Source organism: Zalophus californianus, chromosome 7, assembly GCF_009762305.2.
Source record: "Zalophus californianus isolate mZalCal1 chromosome 7, mZalCal1.pri.v2, whole genome shotgun sequence".
Lineage (NCBI taxonomy): Eukaryota > Metazoa > Chordata > Mammalia > Carnivora > Otariidae > Zalophus > Zalophus californianus.
Window position 1 is genome coordinate 108238143 of NC_045601.1, and position 27801 is coordinate 108265943.

The 27801-nt window shown below is 46.8% G+C and overlaps 1 protein-coding gene across 4 annotated transcripts in view; it reads left to right on the forward strand.

Moving 5' to 3' along the window:
* Positions 1 to 27801, forward strand: part of TRERF1 (transcriptional regulating factor 1) — a 198317-nt gene that overhangs the window by 109301 nt on the left and 61215 nt on the right. For all 4 annotated transcript variants that reach the window (XM_027603026.2, XM_027603027.2, XM_027603028.2 and 1 more), the window contains exon 4: positions 23127 to 23241. The gene's annotated coding sequence lies outside the window, so the exon portion shown is untranslated. The remainder of the gene's footprint in view (positions 1 to 23126; positions 23242 to 27801) is intronic.

Sequence of the window (27801 nt, forward strand, 5' to 3'; positions counted from 1 at the left end):
AAACAGCCCTGAGAGGGGCTGTGGAAGGTGAGCAAGGCTCTGACGCATGATGGCCAGGTGGGTGGGACGGCACAGAGCGAATGGGAGGCAAGGATGTGCTGCCCCCTGGGGTCCTGCCGCTCTCTTCCTCATCAGCTTCCCTCTCCTGGGTTTCTGCCTCCTTTCATCTGTTCATTCCTCATTCCTTCACGTCAGTGTTTATTGTCTCCTGACTCTGGGGATATTGCAGTATGAAAACAGGCCGTCGTGGGGATTAAGCCTGCACTGTGGACTATAGTGGCCACTAGTATCCTGTGGATATTGAGATTTAAATTAATTAAAATTAAATGAATTCTTCAATTCAGTTCCCCAGTTACATTAAGTAGCCAGATTTCAGGTGCCCAACAGCCACACGTGCATGGCTCAGGCACAAACAGAAGCTGCTACCGTAGAAAGACTTATCGGATGGTGCTGGCCTAGAATCTAGCCAGGGAAAAAAGCATTTATTTTTCCTTTTAAGATTTTTATTTATTTATTTACTTACTTACTTATGTGAGAGAGAAAGAGGGCGAGTGGGGAGGAAGGAGAGAGAGAACGTCAAGCAGACTCTGTGCTGAGCGCAGAGCCTGACTTGGGACTCAATCTCATGATCCCGAGATCATGACCTGAGCCAAAGTCAAGAGTCGGACACTTAACCGACCAAGCCACTGAGGGGCCCATGAAGAGCATTTATTGTGTAAACAGACAAGCAAATGATGTGGAGCCATGGAAAGCGATAGGAAGATGAAGTAGAGGGAGTCCTGTCAGCAGATAATGGGAATTGGACCTGGTTGGGGGAGCCAGAGTTTCCCTGAGGAAGAGATGGTTGCATTGGAGTTGGAGCAGGCGGGAACCAGGTTGGCAGGGAGGTTGGAAAGGAGAGGAGAGCAAATCCCAGCGTTCGTGCATGGGGAAGTGCCCAGACATAGCCCATCACTGGCATTCAATAAACGACATGTCCGGTGCGCGTTCACGGCGGCCGTTTGATCCGGAACTGTGTGGAGCACAGGATCTGGCATTGCCTGGTGAGCACAGACAGACTGGGTCTGGGTTCAGATCTGCTTATTTGAACTCCTAGTGCCTCAGTTTCCTCATCTGTAAAATGGACAAAATGGTGTGTCCATGATAGAATTGTCGTTAAGATTAAATGAGTTAGTATATGCAAAGCACCTCGGAGTGCCTGGCGCACTGTAAGCACTGTTGGGTGCTGGCGGAAAATATAGGAGGTTTCCAGCACCCCTGACTTGTCAGCCGAGGGATGCTTTCCCTCCAGCTGCTTATAGAATCAGGGAGTACCTGGTGCCAGCCCCCCGCACCTGGGAGGAGGGCTTCCGGGCTCTCGGCTCCCACTGGAGGTGAACCAAGAGTGCTGGCTCCTAGTGTTCCCTCTCACCCTGCCCTGTTGCTGCCTCTCTGATGTCAGTCCTCCCAGCGGACCCCACAAACGTTGGTTTGATGGTGCAGAAGTCACAGTAGTTGCCGTCCTTTCTGGGACCCGGGCATCACGTAGCCTTGTAACAATCCAGCAAGGTCAGGACACTAGTGTGTCGGATTCCCCTCATTGTGAACATCAGGACTGCAGAGAGGGAAGCATCTCACCCATGACGAAGCTGAGTGACCCAGCATCTTCCTCTCAGACAGGAGTCCCAGTGCCCATTCCTGTCCCCTCCGGGGCATCACTCAGGTGCAGGTGGGACGTCTCAATGCTCTGCCGCGACCACGGCTGCATCGATTACTCACAGCTTTGAAATATCAGAGGGAGCATTCTCCACCCCACCTCATGTCACCTTTTCAGTTCCAGTGCCACCAGGCGTGTGGTACGCAGTGGCCCTTACCTGGGTGGGGTCTCAGAGCTTCGTTCCCTTTTCCCCTTAGGGAGTTGTGGCCCTAAGCAAAGCCATGGTGTCCCCCACCCGCCCCCTCTCTCTGGTCTGCGCTGCTCTCCGCTCAGAACCAGCTGTTACAGCGCAGAGTGACCACTCTAAGTGGTCAGGCCTAGATAGAGGATTTGCTGTATAGGATTAATTCCCAGAGAGACTCTTTTCTAACCAAATCAAAACATCACCATGACTTGGCCCATCCAAGCAATTCTTTCTGGTAATGAGATTTGATACACGAGATCGGCCCGTATAATATTGTTAGGTAATAGAATTGTGGAGAATGTTAGAGCTGGGGCTTGAGTTGCTTTAAAATTTGAAAGCGGGTCGTGATGCTGGAAATCGCTGAGAAGCCTGAGCCGGCAGCTGCTGTGGAAGGAGTGAGCATGTCAGGGGTTGCTGGAGGCACATCTCCTGCGCTTCCTGTCTTACCTTAACCCCCATGGCTCAACTACCTTCAAATCACTGGGCTCCACTTGCCTTCCCGAAGTTTTCTTTGTTTTATTTTTAGATATCCACATTTATCCTTTCAGGGCTTCTTGACTTGGCACCCCTTTCAGCGTATACACGCACACAAGTACACACACCCACACACGTGTGCATGCACACACATACACACACACCCCTTTGAGCTACCTGTGTCTATATAGTTCTTTTGTTTTCTTTCTTTCTTTCTTTTTTTTTTTTTACTGGCCCCAGCTGAAAGCCCACCTAGGATTGTCAACCTAAAAGAAAAAAATATCTTTGCTGTATCCTTGGGATTTTCCATTTCTTCATGGCTGAGATGTGGTGGGATGTGGCCGTTGGGATTCGTCACTGCTCTTGGTCTCAGCGCTTCTGCATCCGTTGGTGGGTGTCTGGGGCAATTTCCTCTTCACATTAAGTAAGCACTAGAGGGGCCCATGTGGCCCTTGGAGGCTCCTATAATTTCCTCCCATGAAGGATGAAGTCAGGAACGGGGCCCCCTTGGGATCCTGTGGTTATTTTCTGCCCCTTGTGCCAGTTGGAATTGAGGGGTGTAGGTCCCTTTACTTATCGATGGCGGGAGCTCTGCATCCTCTCTCCAGGGATCCAGGTCAGTTCTTCTCTGGCAGAAAGAACACTTTGCCCAGCTGCACCAGGATGAAGGGAAGCTGCTGGCTTTGATGTGGCTACCAAAGGTTGTGTCAGGAAAGTGAACACCTTCCCCGGCAGGGAAAGAGCTGAAGTGACCCAATGAGTCAGGTGCCTGATAGAACCACATTACAGGACCTTTGGGAAACATCCCCTTATATGCCCCATTCACTTCTTCTTATGAGGAGGATGGTAACTTCCTTATGCAAGTGAGGCCTTAAGCATTGACTGCAGTCATGAGCACCCCAAGGTATTGCCTGAACATAGCTCCCCAGTTTATTTGGAATCCCAGAAAGATAAAAGCAGGAGGTGAAATAAGCTTAATCAGGAACCATCTGAGTTAACACCAGCCAACATGTGATTGGTTGCTATTAAGGAGCAGGCAGGGGGGAGGAGCAGAGGGAGAGGGAGAAGCAGACTTCCCGCTGAGTTGGGAACCCAACGTGGAGCTCGATCCCAGGACCCCGGGATCATGACCTGAGCCGAAGGCAGATGCTTAACCAACTGAGCCACCCAGGCGCCCCACTGGGCCTCTTCTTTACAAGGATGGCACACTTGGTTTAGACCATTTCCTGACTTTTCAGGAAAAGAATGGCCAGTGACACATATTTTACTTCCCTGGAAACAGATTCTCCATTCCCAGCTCTTCCGCAGAGCTCAAGGGAAAGGGGGAGGCTAAGAGCAGAAGGGACTATGTGCGTGGCCCCTGGGGGCTGGGGTGCACCTGCCTCAGGCAGCATTGCTAGTCTGGCTAGACCCAGGCTCGGAGTGGCCCAGAACATCAGGGCTGAGGGGATCGGCAGCCAGCACCCAGCCCGGTGCCCCTAAGGAGGTCACACCGTACCCTGGGCTCTGAATCCCTTCCTTTCTCTTGCTTGGGGATCTACAGCACCCAGTGGCCCTTCATTCTCCTGTGCCTTTGCCCTCTCTGACTTAGTGTTTCGCAGCTGGGAGCTTTTCTGGGTGACCCACAGGGAACCCGGCCACTACTTGGGGTGACCTGCTTGTCATTCAGTTAATCTGGAGAAGGAGCCTCCAGGCTCCTACCTGCAAGATAGGTGCAGGTGGGCGGGAGGGAGCGATGAGAGTTTGTGGATGTGCCAATCTTCTGTTCTCTGATTTGCCCTTAGTCCCCATTTCCAGCCTCTTCTCTTTCTACCCTTCCCCATTCCTGGCATCCTTGCCTCCCTCACTCTCTGGTTTATAGAGCAGACACACCCTTCTCGTCCACATCCTTCCCTGGGAGCATCTTGTTCTCTTTTCTCAGTGCTGCCTCCTGTCCATTTGCTGTCTTCCTAGAATTTGTCGCTAATTGCCTCTTTTCTGTTCTCTTCAATGTTGTTAAGTTTATACAATTAAAAGAGTTCCTTTACTGTCATTTTAATGGAGTCCTAGAAGGGGTGAGGGATAAACATGTTTTCAGTCTTCTGTTTTTAAACCAGAAGGGCTACGGAGTCATTTAACAACTTCATAGTATTCCATTATGCCATGTCTGTACCTTCTCTTTACCTGGGCTTGCGTTTTACACATACATATTTTGCCCCTCTGCCACCTCCCTATTAAAATCAGCGCATGAGCATCCTTGTAGTAAATCTTTAAGCATAGTCATGATGATTTCTGAAGGGTGAATTTCTGCAAGTAGAATTTTTGGGTCAGAGGATATGCAAAACTTTTAAGATGTTTCTGGTATATATTGCTAAATGTCTCTTCATAAATATGACACTAATTTTCATTTCCACTAGCAGTAATGAATGTGCCCGCTTCTCCACATTCTTGTCAGTGCTGGAGATCATATAACGTATATTTTTGTGTATACAATGTGAACATTCTACGGGATAGATTTCTGGGTCAGACTGCGTGCACACTAAAGTTTTGATAGACATTGGTCAACTTACCGGCACATGTGAGCGTGCTTATTTCTTCCACATTCTTGCCAACACGGCACTAGGATATAAAAAATATTTTCCAATTTGAAAGGTTCTTTTCATCTGCATTTTCTTGATTTCTCCTGAGGCTTACAGTTTTTCATGTATTTGTTCCTTTTGTATTTCTTCTCTCATGGATGGCCTGTAACCATTTTTTTCTTTGTGTGTTTATCATTTTCTGACTGACTTTTAAGCACTCTTTATATATGAAGGTTACTAATATGCATACGGAAAACTATTTTTTTACTTTGTTGACATTTAATTTTGTTTACCCTTTTTTGTTTGCATACACAACTGCTGAATTTTATTTTTTAATTTTTTTAATTTTTATTTTTTTTAGATTTTATTTGTTTATTTGACAGAGAGAGATAGCGACAGCAGGAACACAAGCAGGGGGAGTGGGAGAGGGAGAAGCAGGCTTCCCGCTGAGCAGGGAGCCCGATGCCGGGCTTGATCCCAGGACCCTGGGATCATGACCTGAACCGAAGGCAGATGCTTAACAACTGAGCCACCCAGGCGCCCCACAACTGATAAATTTTAAACAGTAAACTTTTTTTTAAAGATTTTATTTTATTTATTCATGAGAGACAGGGAGAGAAAGAGAGAGAAGCAGAGGGAGAAGCAGGCTCCCAAGGAGCAGGGAGCCCGATGTGGGACTCGATCCCAGGACCCTGGGATCATGACCTGAGCCGAAGGCAGACGCTTAACCATCTGAGCCACCCAGCCGCCCCTAAACAGTAAAATTGATCAGTCTGTTGCCTTCGTGGTATGCTTCCAGGATCGCCTAAACCTTGAGCTTCCTGGGTTCCCTTTACTTCTTCACTTGCTGGGGCCTGAGCGATGGGCTGGCTGCTCATGTCAGTGCGACTAAGTTTAGTTCTTTTGGAAGGAGGGCCAGGTCACCACTGCCAGTTCTCCTGGGACTGTGGGTAGGAGGCTGATCCTTGGGAAGAGGCAGCCCCTCCCTGGGACTCAGCATTATGTGACCTGGGGAGTCTCTGGCTGGAGTGTGCCAGAACCCACCTCACATTGGGATGATCCAGAGGCAGAAGATGAATGTCAATGAGGAGTATGGACATGATTCGGACCAGCATGGCTCCAGATCTCTCTGGCCACTAAGAACTGGCTTTAGGGGGCAGTGTTGTTCGCTAGGGCTGGTGGTTAAGAGGAGGGACTGTTCCTGTCCAAATCTCCTCGGCCTGATTGAGCCTCAAAGTCAGGGCAAGACGAGTGGGTCTTTAGGGCAAGGGCAAGGGCAAGACCAGGGCTTTAAAGGGCTCACCTGAGTTGATTCAGCTCAGGCTTCCTTTGATAATAGCATAGGGTAGCCTCAAATGCTGTAAGACAGTGCTGTTTCAGTGCAGGGCTTTACCTTGTAGTTTGTGTTTCTCCTCAGTGTTTACTGAATTGACTTGCCTCCTTCCTCCACATTTACCAGATTTAATCCTGGTGAGACAGCCTTAGGGAGGAGACCGACAGGGGTTGTAGGTACTGGCAAATTGCTCTCAGCAGCTGTTGCTGAGCAGAAGCTGGAGACTTCCATGGTCGAGGTGGCTTGGAGCCTCGGTTTCCCTAGCCACTCATCTATGGGCTAGAAATAAGATCTGTCTTAGAAATGTGTGAACAGTGCTGAAGGGACTTTTTAAAAACTTTCAGCAAAGTGGGTCTTTCCATGGGGTGGCTATTCAGGTGGATAATTCCACATTTCCTCCTAAAAATTAGGGATAGCAATTGGGATGTATAAAATGGATTGTGATCATTACAAAATTGCCACTTCCTTCCACCCCTCAGACACACCAGGCTCACTCCAATCTCCCAGCTTACCTCCGCCCCCGCCCAACCTGCTCCCCGCTTCCCCAGATCCAGCAGGGCTGACTCCTTTCTGTCACTTAGGTCTTGCTCTAATGTCACATCCTCAGGAGCATCTTACCCACAAGCCTAAGGTACGCCCCACCCCCCCAGTATGTCATTCTCGCTCATGTTACCTTACTCCCTTTTCTTCACAGCAGTGACACCATCAACAATAATAGTAATAGCTAATGTTAAGGAGTATCAACCACATGCCAGGCAGTGTTGTAAAGGCTATCCATGTACGAATGCTTCGGATCCTCATGTTAACCCGATGAGAAGAATATTGTTACTCCCATTTTACAGACAAAGAAATCAACTCCTGAGAGAGGCTCATGCAGTAGTTTGACACAAGGAAGCATCTGTTCGGCAAGTGTTTCTTGAGCCCTGATTATGGACCAGGGCCAGGCTCTGTGCTAAGATTCAGAGACAGAAGAATGAGGAGGTCACCATCCTTGTGTGTGGGTCATCAGGAGGACAATGTTCCAGATCAGGCTGGGTCAGGGACTCCTCTCTGAGACCCTGGGGCAAGTTGTGAGTTCCAGATTCATGTGAGTTTATTTTTCCATCTGTCAAATGTGACTAGAGGAACCTGCCCCAGCTCTTCCTCTGGGTTCTTGGGAGATTTGTTGTTGAAATCACTTGGGGCCATACATAGGGCAGAAGAGATGCAGGGTGTCATTGGGCATCCTCACTCTGACACAAGGAGATAGCAAACCTATTCTCTCTTCCTACCTGAATATAGGAAAGGTAGAGAATTAGCCACCACTCATCTCTGTCATGGTAGTAATGAAAGTTTTTATCAGATGCCACCACCTTCCCTTACTTGTTGGCATCTTATAGTCTCTCAAGGGGTTCTTAAATGTCTCACAGATTCTAGCTAGAATCTCAGAATCATTTTTTGGTCTACTGATGTAGGAGATGCTGTACTTATATAACTGGTCAAGCGGATTATGGTATTTGGGGCAGCGGTTCCATCTGATTAGAACTGTTGCGTTTTATCGTCCAAGGACGCAAAAGTCTCTTGCATAGTGATGGCACTTTTTGAAGGAAGTTGTCTTTATTCATCATTAGGCCACCAGTCTGGCTGTTTAATTTCAACAGCTGGTGTTTTTCTGGAACCTAACGTTAAGGGCACTGTTTTGCTTTCTATGTTTTTTGCCAAGACCATTAGTTAAAAACAAGCCTATGGTAATAGAAGAGATGTTGGTGTGTGGTAGAGAAACAGCTCTCTGGAAACGGCCTTCTTGTTCCTTGTCATTCTTTTGAGATGAACGATAAAAAATGAAGCAGCCAAAACTTCAAAGTAAAGCGAGCCAACATGTCTGACCTCATCCTCCTAAATTGTATGTGAGAGGGCGCTTTGGTCTCTGCTTCTTGCCCTGAGCCCCACCCACCTTTCTATCATCCGTGCTTTCTTTCCTGTGTCCAATTTGTTGCACGATCTGTTAATAACCAAACATGCCCTCACAAGCTGGGGAATATTTGCAGAATCATAAAGCAATTAAGTTATAATCTCCCACTTTCCAAAAGAGACAGGCATCTGGCCTGCACACTCTGGGAAGATCCAAATGCTATTGATTCTCCTGTTTCATTCATTTGCATTGTTACTATCCTAACGCAGGCCCCTGTCACCCCATCCATCCCCCATCCATCCATCCATCCGTCCGTCCATCCACCCACCCACCCACCCAGGAAGAGACTGGTTACGGGCCAGGCCCTGAGCTAGGATCTGGGGACGTAAAGGTGAATAAGTCACCCTTCTTGCCTTCAAGAGATTTCATACAGTAATAGCAGGAAACATGAGTTCAGGGAAGTGTTCCAAACTCTGAGAGTCAGGGCTTAATATTCCCATTACTGAGAAAAGGCAGGGTTTGGGCAAGAAAAATTTAATAGAGGTTATGACCTTATAGCTGAATCTTAAATGACAGCTCAGTGCTTACCAATATGCATCCTCCCTTCCTTCCTAGCTCCTGGCCTCTCGTCTTTCCACAGAGAGTAAGCATCTACTAGGAGCAAGTCCTTTATGTCCCCACCTGCTCTGCCTTTGACATTGGTTCACATTCTACCTATTTAATTTCTCTACAGCTTCAGAGAAGCTTGATCTGAAGGTTTTAGCTCCTGAGCCTGACATTTGGATCCCTCCTTTATGTTGTCCCAGCCTGATGACCAGCTTGTTTTTCCCATCTCCTGTGACCAAGCAGACCTCTTCACTGCCCCTGAACATGTCTCAAATGCTGCCCTCTCTTGTTTGTCTGATTTCACTTGTCCTTCAAGGGCCGATCAAGTCTCCCCTATTTAGGAAAGCCTGGGGAGGTGTGTGGCTTCCTGGTTTGGGGCTTGGAGATGTGTGGCTGCACATTTCTGGATGCTCATCACACCACATGGTACCATTACCTTTCTGTGTAGGTCTGTCTCACTCCTTTTTTCATGTTGAAGGGATTCTTACTTCATATATCTTGGTTCTGCTCTTTGACTAAATGCAGGGCCTATGTATGGAAGTCATCCATCTATATTTACTAATGAAAATTGGGGGGAAATTACACATCCTTTATCATTTCTTCCCGGCAGACCTGTAGTTCTGCTACTGAACTAGAGAAGGTCAGAGTTACCACTCCGGGTGCCTACTTTTTCACTCGCAGGTAATGGGGGTGCGAGACTCTGTGTTGGTTGTTCTCTCTTTGCCCACCTCCTTCCAGATCCATTCTCTGTCTCGCTGTGTCTTGGGGAGGCTGGCCTCTGTGGATTTCATCAGCTGGACTCCTCTACCTTACCTTCTGAGTTTGATTGGGTTTGACCAATAGGAGATGCCAGCAGGAGATTCAAGAACAGGAGGAAAGGAAGGTTGGAGTATTAATCCTCTTGCTCCCTCTCTGCTTTCATCTGATTTCTGGCAGTGGCTGTTTCTTTTTGGCATCAGCCCCTCTCCCAGAGCTCTAGCCTCACTGGGCTCCAGGAACACCATTCCCTCCCCTTGCCCTTCAAATTTAGGGGGGTAAGGGCTTCTTGCTGGTGTTAGCCTCTGAGTGCTGCACCATATATTGTTGGTTCCCTTAACCTTCCTCTCAACTCTGTAACTTGTCCATTCATTAAATTATTTTCATTTAGACCCTTTTGGGTGCCATTTATACTATGTTACTCAGTCAACTTGTAGGCTTACTTATCTATCTCAGTAGTCAACCCCATGAATTGATCTGTTTCATTTTCTTTCAGAAGTTTCCCCCCACCCAGGGTTGGGGGTATTCACATTCATAAGAATTTATAATAAAAATAACAGTCTCCTGTCCCCTTCTCTCACTAACTGCAGCCCCACTCCCTTGGTGGCAGCCACTTTTAACTCTTTCAGTTACTTCTTTCTGGCACTTATCTCCATATTTGAAAATAAGGTGCTTTTATTTCACTCCTATTTTAGAAATTATCAGCTTACTTCCTGTTGTGATAGGTGATGATTTAGCTCACTCATACCACCCTTCTACCTTCCTCCCCACATCCTCACAACATAGTTGTATTGTTATTTATAGTTCCTTTATTTGGTTAGCTTTATAAGTGAGATTCTTGCTATTATATTTCTTGTTCATTAACAACAATATTTCTTGATTCTCTTCTCAGTAACATGAAAATGTTAGTGTTCTTACCCTAGCTACCTCCCATTTTCCAGTTTCTGTCATCTCTGTTTTTACCTGTACAATAAAGGTGATAGCATTTACATTTTTATTTTCTAATTGCCATTAAGTCTTCTATGCATTATCTGTAGGTTGATCCTAAACACTGAAAAATCAGCATATAGAATTTGTCTTACTGTGAATATTTAAATAATAAATTGTGTATTGACAGTCTGCCCTTGAACATACTTGTTTGGCTTGCCTGGTGATTTTTTTCAATTTCGGCCAATATTTTAAAATAGAATTTTCATAAAAGAGAGTTTGGGATATTGTTTTAAAAGTTGGCAGCTCTGGCACATATGGTCTGACTTCCCAAATGATCACCCTGCTTGAGGATGCCTCCTTTAGAATGGGCACGCCTACCCGTTTGCCGCAGCCCCTGCCACTCATTCAGTGTATGCATGTGCTTAATACCTAACCTTCTCTGATCATTAACTTACTTGCCTCACCATAAAGGCTTTATGTGTGTGACCCTGATGCCTGATCTATTATCCTCTTTGGAGCCAAGTAATAATATATTCAGATCCTTTATTTTTTTTAACAGTTTTTTATTTTTCCTAGAGTATCTTACTGCCTTTTTTTTTTTTTTAACCATTTGTTGTTATCATATTGTCATTTTTCTTCCTACCAAGCCCTCCAGCCAGTTGGGTATTTTATATATCCTCCCTTCCTCCCAGAGCCTCTGTTCTCCTCGAGTTTGATCTGGTCGCTCTCTAGGCCTGCTACACAATTGTCATCTGGGCTTTTCCTTTACTATTTTACTAGGTTAGTTCTACTGCTTTCTGGATCTCATCTTTTCTTTGGGTCCGTTCACTTTCTTCAGAGAAAAAAATGCCATGTTTCGCTGGGGAGAGTGGATACCTGGCTGCCCCATGAGCCACCCGTGGAGGATTCAACTCCTCTGACTTCAGATTTCATATAATCCCCCCTGTTCAGCCTAACATCTGATTCCTGCCCTCCATTGCCCTGAGTCATGAGCCTCTTGGCCACTCTGCCAGGCGGATGGACTCCCATGATACTCACATCTATTCTGGGCTCAGGCTTCCTGTGCCTCCACCATCAGTTTGTAACCTTCCGTAGTCTGTTTATTTTCCACAGAGTTGTTCCAGTCTCTTTCCTAGTAGCTCTTACCTATTCCCTTTGTTATTTGAAATGATGTCCTTTCTTCTTCTTTTTTTCTTAGAGAAATAGTGAGGGAGAGGGAGAAAGAGAATCCTAAGCATGGAGTTGGGCATGGAGCCTGACATGGGGCTCAGTCTCACGACCCTGAGATCATGACCTGAGCCAAAATCAAGAGTTGGTTGCTTAACCAATTGAGCCACCCAGGCACCCTGAAATGTCTTTAAAAAATTTTTTTTCTTTCACTTTCATCTTTGCAATGATGTATCCATATGAAAAGGATATAAGTGAATGCAGTTAATATGTTATCCATGTTCCACCTAATAAAGATGGAATCTCAACCCTTCTTGAATCTGTTTTAAAATGTTTGCCTATATCACTTCAAGAGCTAACAGGCTAAACTCTCCCCCATCTAAGTAGGGGCTTTTAATCCTAAATTTACCTTCTTTGGGATTTAGGAGAGATTCCCTGTTTATAATATTGCCTACCTATCCAGTCCATACTTTTGAAACAAATGATTAAATTTAGATCTCTTATTAACATTGTTAAGGCAATGTTAGCTGCCATAATCATCTTCCAGTTTGGGGGAGTTTAACATGATCAGTGATTTCTTGCCCTTATAACAGTCAAATGCAAGTGTTCTGGCATGCCTGGCATTCCTCCACAAGATTATTCAGGGACCCAGGTACCTCTGTCTTGTGATTCTGCTATATTTTAGAGGGTACATTCTCAGTGGGGGCAATATTACACTCAAGGGGGCAAAACCTAGTGCCCAGGGGCAAAAAAAATTTTACATTCCTTACGTCAATATGACAGATATATCCGTGGTACCTAACCAGATATTCAGTGTACCTGTGGTATAATTTCCTGGAGGAAGGCAATTAGGAAAAAAGTGTCCAAAAAGGCTCCTTTCTGGGGAATAATGATGAAGAAAGGAAGGAAACAGTACTACAGGCCCAAGAGGACCCTGGGTTCAGGTGGAAGGGAAAAAAGAAGGTAGTAGAAGCTCACCCACCGCTTCACCCGCACAGCCCCGAGATGGCGTACGTCCCGGGGCCCTCGTTTCATTGATGAGAACTAATCACAGGGTCCCGTCTTGCGGCAGGATGAGCAGGCAGAAGGAGTTCCTGACGGGGCAGCTGCTTCTGAGGGACGCCTCTCACTAAATAATGGGGAGCATGGATTTTGGAGGATGTTTGGCCTCCAAACACAGGGGTCAGCAAACAGTCTTAAAGAGCCAAGTTCTAAATATTTTAGGCTTGTGGGCCATATGGTCTCTATCACAACGAGTCTGCTTATTGTGGCTGAAGGCAGCCGTAGACAGTATGTAAATGATGGGTGTGGCTGTGTTCCATGGAAGCTCTCTTTGTATAAATAGGGGGCTGGCTGGCCTGCAGGCTGTGGTTGACCAGCTCTGATACCCGATGACCGATCCAAGGCTTTTCAGTTGGCCACATGTCCTCTGCTTCTGGGACCTGGAGCTTCCTCTCAAGGGAGTGAGGGCGAGGCCCTGGTTTTCCTGGGAGAAGAATGGAGTGGGAGATGGCCCTCCACCAAGGGAGGTGTAAAAGTTCCCAGTGTGGAGAAAGGGGATCTATTTTGCACGTGATAGTGTGATCTTAAGCCATCCCCACATCTAACCTTCCCAGCCAGCTGACGTGGTAGGAGGCAGAGTCCCTGGCACAGAGTAGTACACACTCAGAGATGGGTGATGATTGCTGTATTCAGTGCTCGGGGGGACACTTAACAGGACCTGCATTATTAGGTAAAATAAGTCCGGGGAGGATACGGGTTCCTGTTTCTCATAACATTAGGGAATGGACCATAATGTTTGGTGAATTATTAGCCGATCATTAAAGCTAATATTTACAAAGAGCTTTTAATAACATGACAAAATGCTTATGTTAGAAACAGGATACAAAATTATGTATACAATATGATCTCAACCATAGTTTCTTCAAAGTTTAGCAAAAAAAATAGAAATAAATATTCTCACAAAGCGGTGGGATTATGAGGCATTTTCCTTTTGATTTTATACATGTCTGCTAAAATATCTCTGGTCACAATGGCAGATATGCCGCCCCTGGCACCTGGCAGAGGCTCTTGGGGCTTCGAGGAGATTCTGTGTCAGGGCAGACGACCAGGAGAAGGCACAGCCTGCGCCCTTCTGGATACTGTCTGGGATTACTGGGAAGGCTCAGATTTGGGGGTGATAGTTGAAGGGGGGGTGGGAGAGTCAAAAGGTGAAAAGGAGACCCTCTCTCCAGCTTATGTAATCGCTCTAAGGAGAGAGGAGGGGAGAGGGAGAGACATGGGGCTCAGCAAATGAGTTCCTGGCTGCTTGTCATGTGAAGAAAACTGATGTGAACGACACTTTCCTCCTCTGCTTCCTGCCCTGCTTTTTTGTTCTTTGTTTCATGAATAATGTGAATACAGGTTCCTCATACTTGGGAGTTATTTTTACAAGGTCCCTTCTCTGCTTCAGATGACTCAGAGCTGGGGCCTTCTCTTGAAGACGTTCCTTGGGAAGCGCTAGAGAAGATGCCAAGCACTGGGCCATCTGGGGGTCAGGAGTGGGTGTCCTACCTGCCTCTGGCCTGTCATGGTCTTCTTTTTCTCCTGGAGCCATGTCCCCTGCAGAGAGGAAGCGGGGACTGGAAGGAAGGCCTGGCTGAAGGCAGACACTTCTCCTGTGTCCCTGTTGACCCAGGCAGCCCTGCCTTTTCCCCCAGGAGAAACGATCAGGCCTGCTCGCCGGTCTGGAGGGTCCCGAGGGCGGACGCTGCAAGCCTCCAGTACACACGAGAGGTGCACAGGCCCCAGCAGGCTGCTGGCTGTATTCGAACAGCATGAAAGCCTTCTGCGCAGGGTCACCATGCACTGAGGGAAAAAGGAGGATTGGAGGAAACTTTTGGCCTGTCTCCCACCACCGCCCCCCCCCCCCCACTGCTCCTGTGTTCCTAGACAGTAGATGCTGCATCTTACTCTCTGTTTCTTCCAGAAACCAAGTCCAGCACTAAGACCTAGTGGATGTGTGTTGGATAGATAAATTGATGTTAGAGAAGCCCCTTCCCATGGGTAGAGCTGAATTACCCAGACATGCCTGTGGACCATCATGTGGGTTCTGCTTCTGCTCCAGAAGACACATGGGCCCAGACTTCGGCACGTGGGCTGGAAGTTGTTACTCTAGGTTGGACGTCATTTGGCTTGACCCCTCCTAACCATGCTGAGAGGCAGGGTCTCGTTTCCATTTTACAGAGGGTCGGGGAGATTGGGCGGCATGCCCAGTGTTGTGCAGTTAGGAAGAGGCACGGCTGGATTATTCTGCGCTACATCTGCTGACTCCATGGCTATTTCCCTGACCCTGTGTTGCCCTGAAACCCCAGAAACCCAGAAGTAAAGGCTTTCCTGCGTCTGGAAGAGACTCCATGCCCTCCTTCGTTCTCAGCTGCAATGCCATCCTTCCAGGAGAACCAGTCCTTCCCCTTCTGCTCTGCCTGTAGCGGGAGAGTGGATCTCAGCCACTCACTGTCCAACAACCCTTGGAAGCATATGGTGGGCAGGCCCCTCTCAGACTCCTCTCCTCTGATGGCTTTGGAGAAAGGGGGACAATTGGGGAATACTCCCTTTTTCCGCCTGCAAATCTTCCCAGCCCCCAGCTCCCTTTCCCGCTGTTTCTTCTCAGATCACACACGGTCCCCAGCTTAAAACCCAAGTTGACCATTTGGAACTCAGAGTGCATTTTCCCATAGAGGTAGCTTGAACAGGATGCTTGGTCTGCCCTTGATCTATCTGAGGTAGAATATGAATAGCATTGGCCAAGTAGAGAGCTGGTATTAGTATTAATGATTTTGTCGATTGATTAATAATGTATCACCATGTCTTGCCTGGAAGACCATAGCAGCCTCGTAACTGGTCTGTCCTTCTCCACTCTTGTCATCCCATAGTTTGTTCTGTGAAACATTAACCAAGCCCCATCTCTCTTCTGCTCAGAGCCATCCAGTGGCTTCCCAGCCCTGCCACCTGGCCCCTGCCTGCCTCACTGACCTCTCTACCAGCCCTCTCCCCTCTCCCCCAAGCTTGTATCACCAAAGGACCCAGCACCCACTCTTCCCCCTGCCTGGGACTCTCTTGCCTCCTCGAATCACCTTGTTCAATCTCAGTTCCTTCAGGTCTCTGCCCAGATGTCACTTTTTCAGCTGACCTGCCCTGTTCGTTCTTCAGAGGGGTGACCTCAGGCATCCATCCCCTTCACTGCTCTGTCTCCTTACCCTGGCCTGTTTTCCTTCCTGACATTATCATTCCCCCCTGTCCACTGCTGCTGTATTTGTTTCTTTGTGTACTGTTGGTCTTCTCTAGTAGAAAGTCAGCTCTACAAGGCAGGGACCTGGCTTCTTTTATTTACTGCTCTGTCTCCAACACTAGAAGAGTACCCGACACATAGCAGGTGCTCAGTAAATACTTCTGAATAAGTAGATGCGTGAACAAAGGAATAGCGACATCCAGCTACCAGGCAGACTGGAGTTAGCTAATCACACATCCCAAACCACAGTGCCGAAGATGAATGTCTACTCTTCCTAGTCCTTAGGGTTCCAAGTGCAGGGACTTCATTTTAAAAACAAATTCATAGATTATTCTGGAAACCAGGACTTCTTATTCTGCATTCTTGACAAATAGAGACACCTGTTTGCCTAGACAGTTGTTCTCAGGGTTCTAAATTTGAGGAAGGGGAGCGGGTGCGGGGCACTTGGGTCTTGCGAGTCTCCTGCCAGTAGTTTTACTGAGAACAGCTGTGTTTTCTTGATTAATCTAGAGCAGAGTTTCTCACCTCAGCACTACTGACATCTGGGACCAGGTCATTCTTTGTTGTGGGGACTGCCTTGTGCACTGTAGGATTTTTTAGCAGCAACCCTGGCCTCTGCCCATCACGTGCTAGTAGAAGCCCCCGCTGTGACGACCAAAAGCTGTCTCTGGACATGGCCAGGTGTTCCTTGAGGGGTAAAAATCACCGGAGGTTGAGAACTACCACTCCACCATATGCCGGAAGCTCCCCACAACAAAGAATTATCCTGCCCCAAAGGTCACTAGCGCCCAGGTAGCGATCCTCTGCTCTGGAAGAATGCTTGTCACATGGAACGCTTAGCAGTGATGGAAATGTTCTGTTCTGTGCCATCCAGTATGGTAGCCGCGAGCCACATGTGGCTACTGAGTACTTAAGATGTGGCGAGTAAAACTGGAAGAACTGAGTTTTTAAGTTCATTTCGTCTTATTTTAATTGAAATAGCCACTTGCGGCTAACACAGCTGGGGAGACCAGGCTGCTCACACTTTATTATTTTTTTAATCTTTTTTTTTTTTTTTTAGATTTTATTTATTTATTTGAGACACAGCGAGAGAGGGAACACAAGCAGGGGCAGAGGGAGAGGGAGAAGCAGGCTTCCCGCCGAGCAGGGAGCCCGATGCAGGGCTCAATCCCAGGACCCTGGGATCGTGACCTGAGCCAAAGGCAGACGCTTAACGACTGAGCCACCCAGGCGCCCCTGCTCACACTTTAGTGGGCACACAGGTCGCTTGGGGACAGAGAAGCTGATTCAGCAAGCCTGTCCCAGTACAGACTGGCTTTGAACTCTCCTGTTTTAACAAAACTGAGTGTGAAATTTTGCATCCTATTGCATTGTAGAGTTGGGCCTGTTTTAATTTTTTTTTTTTAAATAGCAGATTTCGTCCCTGATATTTAAGTGTATTTCAGGAACACATCAGGTTAATGCCGTGGCTCTGAGGATAAAGGTGATAAAGCAGGGTGAAAGGACAGAGGTGTGTTGGGGAGGAGACTGTTTGGGGAGAACTTAGTGAAAGGAATAGTATTCCTCTCTAACAATGAGGATTTTGTTTCCCTCTTCCGGAATTTCCTCAAATTTAATCTCTGGAGTGAAAAACAACATTTAAATGCTACATTGTATACACAAGCAAAGGGAGCAAAGTCCTACTGTAACTCCCTGGGCCACTGCAAGATTGCTCTAGGACATCAACCCAGCACCCACGACCTCCTTAAGTCAGCGGTTCTCAGCCTTGGCCACATATTACAACCACTTGGGCAAGCTTTAAACACTATTGTTTAATAGGTTTGTGGTGGAACCCAGGCATCCGTGGTTTTCTAAACTCCCCAGATGATTTTGATGTGCAGTCCGGATTGAGAACTGCTATGCTAGCCCATGGGACACAATGGTAAAAAAAACAAAACAAAAAACCCAGACATTGCCCATGCCATAGTAGGGCTTACAGTCTGACTGGGGAGACCAATTTGCTAATCACATAATTAACTGATTGCAACTGTGGTAAGGACTGCTGCACACTTATATTTCTGGAGAGTCAGAGAAGTCTCACTGAAGCTATAACCTGAAAGCTTGACTAGATGCTAATGAGGGAGGAGCTAAGAGAAGAGCATCCTAGTCAGAGGGACCAGTATGTGCAAAGGCCCAGGGGTAGGAAAGAGCTTGGGGTGTGTGAAGCCCTAAAAACAAGCTGGCTGGGGCCATGAGCAAAGGGGTAGGAGGCCTGAGGAGGTTGCACAGTGGCTAGTGACCTGCTGTTCATCATCAGTCTACAATGAGTCCGTCTGATGATGTGTTCTCAGTATTTGAGCTCTTCTGCTATTGATGTGAATGGCCCAGCTTCTGTGTTGTGGAATAACCAGGTGCATGAAAGCTGGATTAAATGGCCCACCTCTGTCTCATAGTGGTCTGGGCAGGACCCCCTCCTGCCATGCAGGACAGCTGTTTTCTTCCTTAACCTCCATGGGAGTGGGGTACCAAGAGAAGAGATGTTTAGAGAGAGAATGAGACTTTTCCCCCCACATCTAAAAAGCTTCCGGGCCTCCCCTGACTGTTGGGGGAATGTGTCTCACTTGAAAATTAGATCTTCTTCCGTGCCACGGTTGTCTCTGCATGGTGTTCGTTAGACGGAAGGGTTGGCCCCCAAGCACCTGGAGTCCGAGATTTCTCGTTGTATCGATCACTCGTCAGACCGTTTCTTAGCTGTTCTTAAATTAAAGCTACAGATTGAATCCTCCTCCTCCCCCTCCTCCTTTTCTTCTTTTTAAAATTGGTGCCAATTTCTAATTTATTGTGGGTGGCACGGAGGGAATTCTTCACACTTCATTTCGTCCTGCTTCCCATTCCAGAGGCTCCCTCTTGTATATCCTGTGTCCCCAGCTAAACCTTCCCCCAACCCATCAGGGCAGGATGTGAGTTCTTCTTTACTTACTTTCTTTCTTTCTTTCTTTCTTTCTTTCTTTCTTTCTTTCTTTCTTTCTTTCTTTCTTTCTTTCTTTCTTTCTTTTTCTTTTCTTTTCTTTTCTTTTCTTTTCTTTTCTTTTCTTTTCTTTTCTTTTCTTTTCTTTTTCATTTATTTGAGAGAGAGAGCACAAGAGGAGGGGTGGTGGGCAGAGGCAAAGGGAGAAGCAGGCTCCCCGCTGAGCAGGGAGCCCGATGCGGGGCTTGATCCCAGGACTCCGAGATCATGACCTGAGCTGAAGGCAGACACTTAACCCACTGAGCCACCCACGCGCCCCTGAGCTCTTCTTTTCATTACAACTGCTTTGTGGCTGAGGAGAACCTTCTTTCTTTGGTTGGAGCCTTTCGGTACCCATTTAAAGTGTTTGTTTCTGTATATTAATTTTTTCCCTTTCCCCAGCTCTTCAAATCTTTGTTGCCCCCCCAACTCTGACAGTAGTGTGGTATATAAGGTGGCATTTGTCACCACGAGTGTGCAGAAGGGAAACTGAGGCCCAAACAGCAGCGTGGGGCAGTGGGAAGAGTCTGGCCTTGCCTGGTGGCTGGCTCGCTGCAGATCCTTGGAAAGGCACACAGCCTTCTAGGGCTGTGTCCTCCTGGGTCGTCTGAGAAAGAGACAATAAGATTTCTGTCCCCGTAAGGCGGTGTGGTGATGGAGTAAAGAGGAGGGGCTTCCGGGCTTCAGGGTCTGGCTCTACTGCTCAGTTCTGTGGTCTTGGGCAAGTCAACAGGTCTCAGTTTCCTACTTGTTAAATTGTGATACCCACAGTGACTCTGCAGGATTGTTGTAAATATTAGAGGCAATCCCTGGGAAGTCCCAGCACCATGCCTAGTCTGTGGTAGGATGTGGTAGTTGGCCCATCTCCTCTACCCCCTGGGACTCGGCTGTTTGTCCAAAGGATCCCCCGTTGTTCATGGTGGGAGCCCAGAGCTCCTGAGTGGGGCTTCCCGTAAATCTCCAGCAGGACATCTGGATTCCTTCAGTGCAGTTGAGCCTGGGGCAGATGAGGTGTGGCTCAGTGAGGATTAGCCCTAGTGTGGAGTGGGACTTCCAGCGGGGGACTATCAGCAAGGTGGCTGGGGACCATTGAGGGTACACGCCCAGAAACGATGAGTCATCAGGATACCTGGCCACTGATGGGTAACCCCTGAGCCATTGCAAATCTACCCTACAGCCCCAGTAGTGGCTGGGAGATCATTCTGTGGACTCCTTTTGATTTTCACGTTGAGGGAGGGGTGTGGCTGTCCCTGTCCCCTGCTCACCGGGGTGCAGTGATGGTAATGCTGCCCCTTATTCAAGGTCCTTTGGGAACCAGGCAGTGTGCTGCTTGCTACCTCCTAGAGACCCCTGCAAGGAGGCGCTGCTAACCCTGTTTCAACAGAAGACCAAGGGCCGAATGGCCAGTGAGGGATGGAGTCAGATTTGAACCCAAGTCTGCTGGGCCCCAAAGCTCTTGTTCCATGAATGAAATTGTATGAAATTGTATGAATTTTCTTAAAGTACCGCCCCCCCCCAAGATGCTTCTCCAGCAATAATCTTAATAATGGAATGTTCATCCACATTCCAAAACCCACACACTGTCTGTCTTATCAGCCCTGATCAACTAATTTTTACTACTGGCCAAACTGAATTTAACCAACTCACCACTGCTGAAAAGAAAATAGGTAAGAGTGCCAAAAACTTGGTCTAAAATTGGAGGGAGAGCAAGGAGGCCCCTATTTTGGATGCCTTATGCCAGCTTAGGGTGAGAAAGAATTGCACCTTATGTGTGTACATATGCACCTTATATTCCTGGCTTGCTATAGGTAACTTCTTGGATACTTCTGAAAAACCTACAAATCTTTCACGCTTGCCTTGAACACCACAGTGATTGAAGCATGGCGTGAGGCCAAGAACCAGTTTGGTCCTTATTACAAGCTTCCTTTCATAGCTAGAACGTGCCGTGCTCCTTCTCATCACAGGACCTTTGCACAGGTCGTTCATTGCGCTGGAAACACCTGTTCTCTCTCGTTTCTCTCCCGCCCTCCCTGTTTTGCTTCACTAATGTGTTCTGAGGGCTCCGATTAAGGACCAGTTCCTTTGGAAAGCACCACTGACCCTTCTCCATGCTAGGTCTGCCCCCATCGCGTGTTCCTATAGCAGTAGCCATATACTTCTTCAGAGCACATCACAATGCAGTTACTTCTAGTTTGTTAATGTTTGTTCTCCCACTAGACTATAAGCTCCATGAAGGCAGGGACCACTTTGGTCTCACCTGTTCTCTGTCTAGTGCCTTGCACTTGCAGGGTGCATACCATCACTCAGTCACCATTGGATGGATGAATGGACGTTTGGAGAGATGGATTGAGCCAGCTAACCTCACTTCCTCTCCCTTAACTCCAGCCAGTATGGTGTTTTTTTTTGTTTTTTTTTTAACAGGGTAGGGAGGTGGTAATCACCTGCTTCCATGTCTGTCTTGGGCCCCCTTGAGGGAGAACCCATCTTGAGAACCCTGGAGGCCAGCGCAGCACCTGACATACAATAGATGATCAATAACATTTGGCTCTCTGGTTGCCTAAGTATAGCTCTTGCCCGTGAGACAGCCAGCTCCAAGGACTCAGGCTGTGGCCGGGGAACTTGCTGAGAGTCAGGACAGCGCGTTAGCCATGGAGACCGAGGGAAGTACGTCCCTGCTTCCCACCCCGCGCCATGGTTTAGTTTCTTGCTAATGTCTTCTATGCAGGTTGCCAGTTACTATATTGACTTATTTGTACATAAACAGTTATTCCCATAACCTTCTCTTCTCCAACATACAGAGATAATGATATACAATCTTTGTGACATCACAGACATCGCTTCAAAAGCATTCTGTTGCTATAGGACTGTTTATGATGTGCTTCTCGCTAGAATTTCATGAGCAACAAACTCCCAAATTGCAGATGATTTAGCGTTTGAAGCAGGGAGTGAGACTATATGGGTGTTTGCGTTAAAAAATAAAAGACTTTGAAAGGGGAAGTTTTTCTTCTGTGGAGTTATCTTCTAAAGTTTAAAATAAGAACTACTTAAAAGCTGAGAGTTTAGAGGAATGAACACTTTCTCTTAAACATTCAAATGGGTGAAAATGACTTGTAATTTCTCCCTCAAGTATTAAGGCAATAGGCATTTAAAGGCTTTTTTTGGAGCTGGCTGTCACAGACAAAGGATTTCTCAATTTAAAAAAAAATCATTTTTATGGCATTAAATAGTAGGAATGAACACCAGCAGCCCTCTTGACATCTCGGAACGGATTTATTTTCTGAAATGTCCCAGTCCGTTTGAATAGATAACACTTTGTTCTTCCTGTTCAGGGCAGTAGCTTTGGCTGGGGTTGCCCTCGTTAGGGCTGGGATGTTTTGACCAGGTTCCATGAGCCCCATGCTCCGTAACCTGAACCCAGCGAGTTCCACTGGCTCTGTCCCGACACTTTCCCCGAAGTTCCTGCAGTGGCCCTCCTTCCCGGAGAGAGACTCTCTAATCTGTAGTCCAGAGGGTGAATTTGGCATCAGCTGCATTGCTAGCCACCCTCTCAAGAGATCAGCCAGACATCTTGGGAAAGCCTAACTCTGTGTAAACTTCTACTGAGGCTACTCAACTGTGGTTTGCGCAATGGCGCGGGCTGCAAATTGTTCAGCCGTCACGAGACGAGAACAGAAATGGCGAGGAAGCGCTTAGAAACTTCCATCCCAATTGGACAGAGTAATCTGTTGAGTCGGGTAACTGAAGAGGTGGTGCTTTGTATGAGCATTTTTTTCATTTCATTTGTCCACCAGTTCATTTTCATTACCTTTTATAAAAAAAGTTATCTGCAATGGATTGGAAATTAAAACACAAAGACAACCCATCCTTCCTGCCAAGTTCTTTGGGAAGGCCTGTGGGTAGCACTTGTGAGCTGCCTCTGCTCCCCTGTGGGACAGGTAGGCTGTTGAATGAGTTTGGGGAAATCACAGCACTTACCAAATTATATTGTAATGAAACATGTGCACGTCTCTCTCTCTCCTTCTCTCTCTCTCTCTCGACTGTTTCTTGAGAGCAGGGAGTGCATCTGATTCATCTTTTTAGCCTCATTCCTCAGATCCCCGCATGGCACATCGTAGGGGCGGGGAAATGTTTGTCCCATCCATGCCTGCCTGCTCCCCGAGGATATGAGAGTGGGTGAGGCCAGCCTCAGGAACTCCCTGGGCTTCTGGATGGTATCCTCTGCAGGATGGTAATGGAGAGCTAGGAGCAAACCCTTTCCTTCTCTTTCCTCTGCAGAACCAGGCCTCCCCTTCCCACCTGCCCAGAAGCATGAGAGCAGCATGACTGGCCAGCTGCAGGAGAAGCCCCCAGAGCCAGGCCCCCAACTCAACCATCTGCTGCGGAGGTCAAGGTAAGCTTGCTTGCCTTTCTCCTGGAAGGCCCAGGCATTTTTATTGCAACTAATTCTCTGTGCTTCTGTGATCTCGTACCATGTGCTGAAAGAATGGGATTTACTGGCACATGGGTGGGCTTAGAGAGTGCATGGCAGCCTAGCAGGGCAAAGCCTGCTCACTGCACTTAGTAGAGAGGCCAGTGATGGAGAAGAAAGGGTACCAAATTGAAGATCTGGGGACTAAAGCTCTCATTATTCCTCCACCACCTCCTGAATCTGGGACCTTCGGCAAATCTTTTGGGGATTATATATCCAGGGAATTTGGGGTGAAGGAATCTCTGGAAAGAATGGGCATTAGAAGGACAGTTAGTCTGTAACCTGGGACAGAGTTGTAAGGGGTCTTAACGGATCAGCCAGGCCAATTCCTAACCAAAGTTGAACAGTGAATTATTGGAAATTTCTTCCTAATTTGGGTGCAACTCTTCTTCCCTGTGATTCCTGTCTGCCTGTCCCTGCTGTGCCATTTGGAACCACAAAGACTGGGCTTTCCAAATCTCTTCCACATGAGTCTCCTTCAGATGGGAAGGTGGTGTTCATGACTCCGCTTTTCTTGTTTGTATCCATTCTACCTGGAGACTGGCCCCACTCACCTTGGCCTCTTGTCCCTCTCCGTGTTGGAACAGGCTCCCATGCTCACTCAGCCTCTACCCACCTCCACAGAGAATCCTCTGCTGACCATTCTTGGGTCAGGACATCTTAAGAGCCTCCTTTGTGACAGTCACTGCGCTAGACCCGCAGTGCATCAAGACAAAACAGGTTTGGATCCTTGGAGATAGTTTGAAAGAAGCATAACCCCTTCGGCGTGCTCCCTTTTCATATTTTATCTCTTTTCCACTTTTTTCTCAAATGTTCCATGAGTGCTCAAAAAAATGTGTATTCTCTAATTGTTGGATATATTTTTCTATATAGTATGGTCAAAATAAATTCGTTCATTGTATGGTTCAAATCGTCTATAGTATGTCCTTTTCTATTTTTGTCTGATGAATCTATCAATTATTGAGAGAGATGTGTTAAAAATCTCCCACTGGATTTGTCAGTTTCTCCTGGTAGTGCTGAAATGTTTGTTTTCTATATTTTAAGGCAATGCTATTTGGTGTCTAGATGCTTAGAATCTGTGTATATTATTGATGGGTTGAGATACATTCTACCACCTTTATATACTTGCAGCTTTCTTTTGGACTGAGCTGTCTGCCCCCCTCGTTCCGTTTTCCACGGAGTTCTGCGCTCTTTCTAGAAGTTCTGCGCTCTTTCTAGAAGTTCTGCGCTCTCTATCTGTTCTTGCAGTGGTTAGTCCAGCTGTTGTAGCTGGCATACTTACCAAAGTCTAAAATTAATCGGGGTCTTTACTTTCCTCCCCAACAATGCAAGAGCCATAGACGGGTTCAGTTCTCGTCACTGCCTCTCCCAGTCTATGTACAATTTGTATCCCATGCTTTCATTCTATCCTATGTTTTTCCCTACCAGTCAGACATCACATTGTATACAGTCGGTGTTTGTACAGATGTACCCACATACTTATCCTTATCTTTTCTTACCATTCCTGCATGAATCTCAGATCATTTTCCCTCTGCTTGAAATAAATCCTTTAGCATTATTAGCCTTTAGTGAGAGTCTGGTGGTGGTAAACTCTCAAGTGTTTTTCCTGGTCTGGGTTGGTTTGGTTTGGTTTTTGGCTTTTGTTGGCTTGAAAATGTCTTTATTTTGCTCTCCGTCTTGAAAGGTGGCTTTCCTGAGTTTATTCTCTTAGGTCACTGAACCCATTATTTTATTGCTTCTGGCTTTGAAATTGCTGTTGAAAAGTCAGCTGTCAGTCCAATTGCTGTTCCTCTATAAGTGACCTGGCATTTCTCTCTGACTGTGTTAAAAACATTGTTTTTGGGGCGCCTGGGTGGCTCAATTGGTTAAGTGTCTGCCTTCAGCTCGGGTCATGATCCCAGGGCCGTGGGATCAAGCCCCGCATTGGGCTCCCTGCTGAGCAGGGAGTCTGCTTCTCCCATTCCCTCTGCTGCTCCCCCTGTTTGTGCTCTCTCTGTTTCTCAAACAAATAAATAAATAAAATCTCTAAAAACAACAACACACTGTTTTCTTTGGTGTTCTGCAACTTCCATTACCATGTACCTAGGTGTAAGTTTTTCTGTCTTCATTCTGCTTGGGTTTTATTGGGATTCCTAGAGCTAAAGATGGGTGTCTTTCAACAGTCTTGGAAATTTCCCATCCTTCATTTCTTTGAATATTGCCTCTTTTCCATTCTCTTTAGTATCTTCTTCTGGAACTCCTGTTAGACTTATGTTAGACCTTCTCACTCTCTGTTCTCTGTAGCTCTCAACCTCTCTTTCATATTTTTCATCTCTTTGTCTCTCTGGGCTGACCTCTGAATAATTCCTTCAAATCTGCCTTCCATTCAGCTCATGTATTCTAGGTCTCAGATGCTCTTTAATCCACCCACTGATTCCATCCATTTTCCTTTTAGTTGTTTTATTTTTCATTTCTAGGAGTTCTGGCTCATTATTTTTCTGCTTGGTGATTTTTTTCTAGTCTCTTATTTCTTGCTCATTTTTGCAAACTTCTTTTTTAATTTCTTTAATCTATGGAAGTAGCTATTTAGAAATTGTAAACTCTCATATCTGGGAATTCCAGACTCTGAAATCCTTGGAGGCCTAGTTCTGCTGTCTGTTGTGTCTGCTGGCTAGTACTCATGGTGCCTTGCTTCCAGCCACCTGCTTATTTTCCTTGAAACTTTGAGAATTATTTGAGGTATTCATTGACATTGACTTTTCCAGAGAGAATTTGTATTAATTTCTGCTAATTGGGGTCAGTAGCAACCAAAAATCACTTTAAGTTAATTTTCTACCCAAGAGTTCCCTGGTTACATAAGAAGCATGAATTCAAACTCCAAACCTGTGTGAGGTCTAGCTTATGGTTCCATATTTTCAGGAGAGGGGTGCCTGGGTGACTCAGGTAAGCATCCAACTCTTGATCTTGACTCAGGGCATGATCTCAGGGTCATGAGATAAAGCCCCATGTCAGGCTCCATGCTCAGCACAGAGTCTGTTGGAGATTCTCTCCCTATCCCTCTGCCCCTCCCTGCCTTCTCTTTCCCTCTCTGAAAAAGAAAAAAAGACAGAAAAAAAGAAAAAAACCCACAAATTTTCAGGAGAGATTTGTCTCCCATTCCACCAGCCCAAGGTCAGGATTCCTTGCAGTCTCCTTCTGTGTTGTTCATTTATTTCGCATTCACCGAGTGTGGAGCCCCAACTTTATGGAATGAGGTTTTTTTTTTTTTTTCTCCTGTCTCCTGAACACTGTGCAGCTCTCACGGCAGACATAGAATCTCTAGGGTTTGACAGGAACCCTCAGGGCAGAAGTCAGCTTTGCTGCTAGCTCACCTCCCAGGATTCCTGCTTTGGGGTTGTGGTTGGTCTTTGAAGAATCCTTGCACTGGTCTGAGCTCAGTGATGTGTATCCAATTTTTATTTTTTAAATTTTATCCAGCATGTTAGTTATTTCGATTGGGAAGGTCAAGTAGGGTATCTGGTCTGCCATACTGCCCGAAAGTATATCTTCTTTCTTCTCCACCATAGCTCCCTACGGCAGGAATTACTAGTCCTTATCACAGAAGAGTGAACCACAGCTCGGTGACAGCTCGTAACTGGCTGCAGTCACAGGGCTAGCAGGTGATGCACTGTGAAGAGTTTGTTCCTTCCTGTCTCCTTTTCCCACTTTCCCTCTCCCCAAGGTAACTTCACCATTTTTGGTGGATGAACTTTATGCTCACAAAGGATATGAGTCCCTACCAGAATGCTTTAAATAGCTGGACAGCTTTGTAAAATTTGTTTATGAATCTATTGTTTATCTTCCTTGAGAGAGGAAATGGCTTCTACATATTTTGTGGCCTATTTCTCCAGCAGTCACCAGCAACTTTCCTGCTTCGTTCCCACTCCTCAAAGGCCTGCTGGACCCGATGCCAGACCCCATGTGCATCTCCTCCAGATCCCAACTTCCTCTCCTCCGCATGCCACTCTCTCCTTCCCACTCTCCTCCCATCCCTTGCCCCCGCCCCCACCCTTTCTGCTGTTGGTTTTTCTGTCTCCTGGTGTGTGCCGTTCATTGGAGAGGAGGCCACAGAGCACCGTGGTTAGGCTTTTTGAGCTTTGGGGACAGGGAGAAGGAACTGAGTTTGAACCTCGCTCTGCTACTTACTAGCTCGGTGTCTCTGAGCTTCAGTTTCTTCATCTGTAACATGGGGACAATAGACAGAGCTACTTAAGGACTAAATAAGACAGTGCATGTATGGGGCACCTGGGTGGCTCAGTGGGTTGAGCATCCAGCTCTTGATTTCGGTTCAGGTCATCATCTCAGGGTGGGGAGATTAAGCCCCATGTCAGGCTCCACACTCACCCTATTTCTCTCTCTCTCTTTCTCTCTCTCTCTCAATAAATAAATTAAAAAAAAAAAAAAGACAGTGCACATAGAGCTCATGACAGGAGCTTGGAGCCTCACAGCCCTCAGTCTATGATA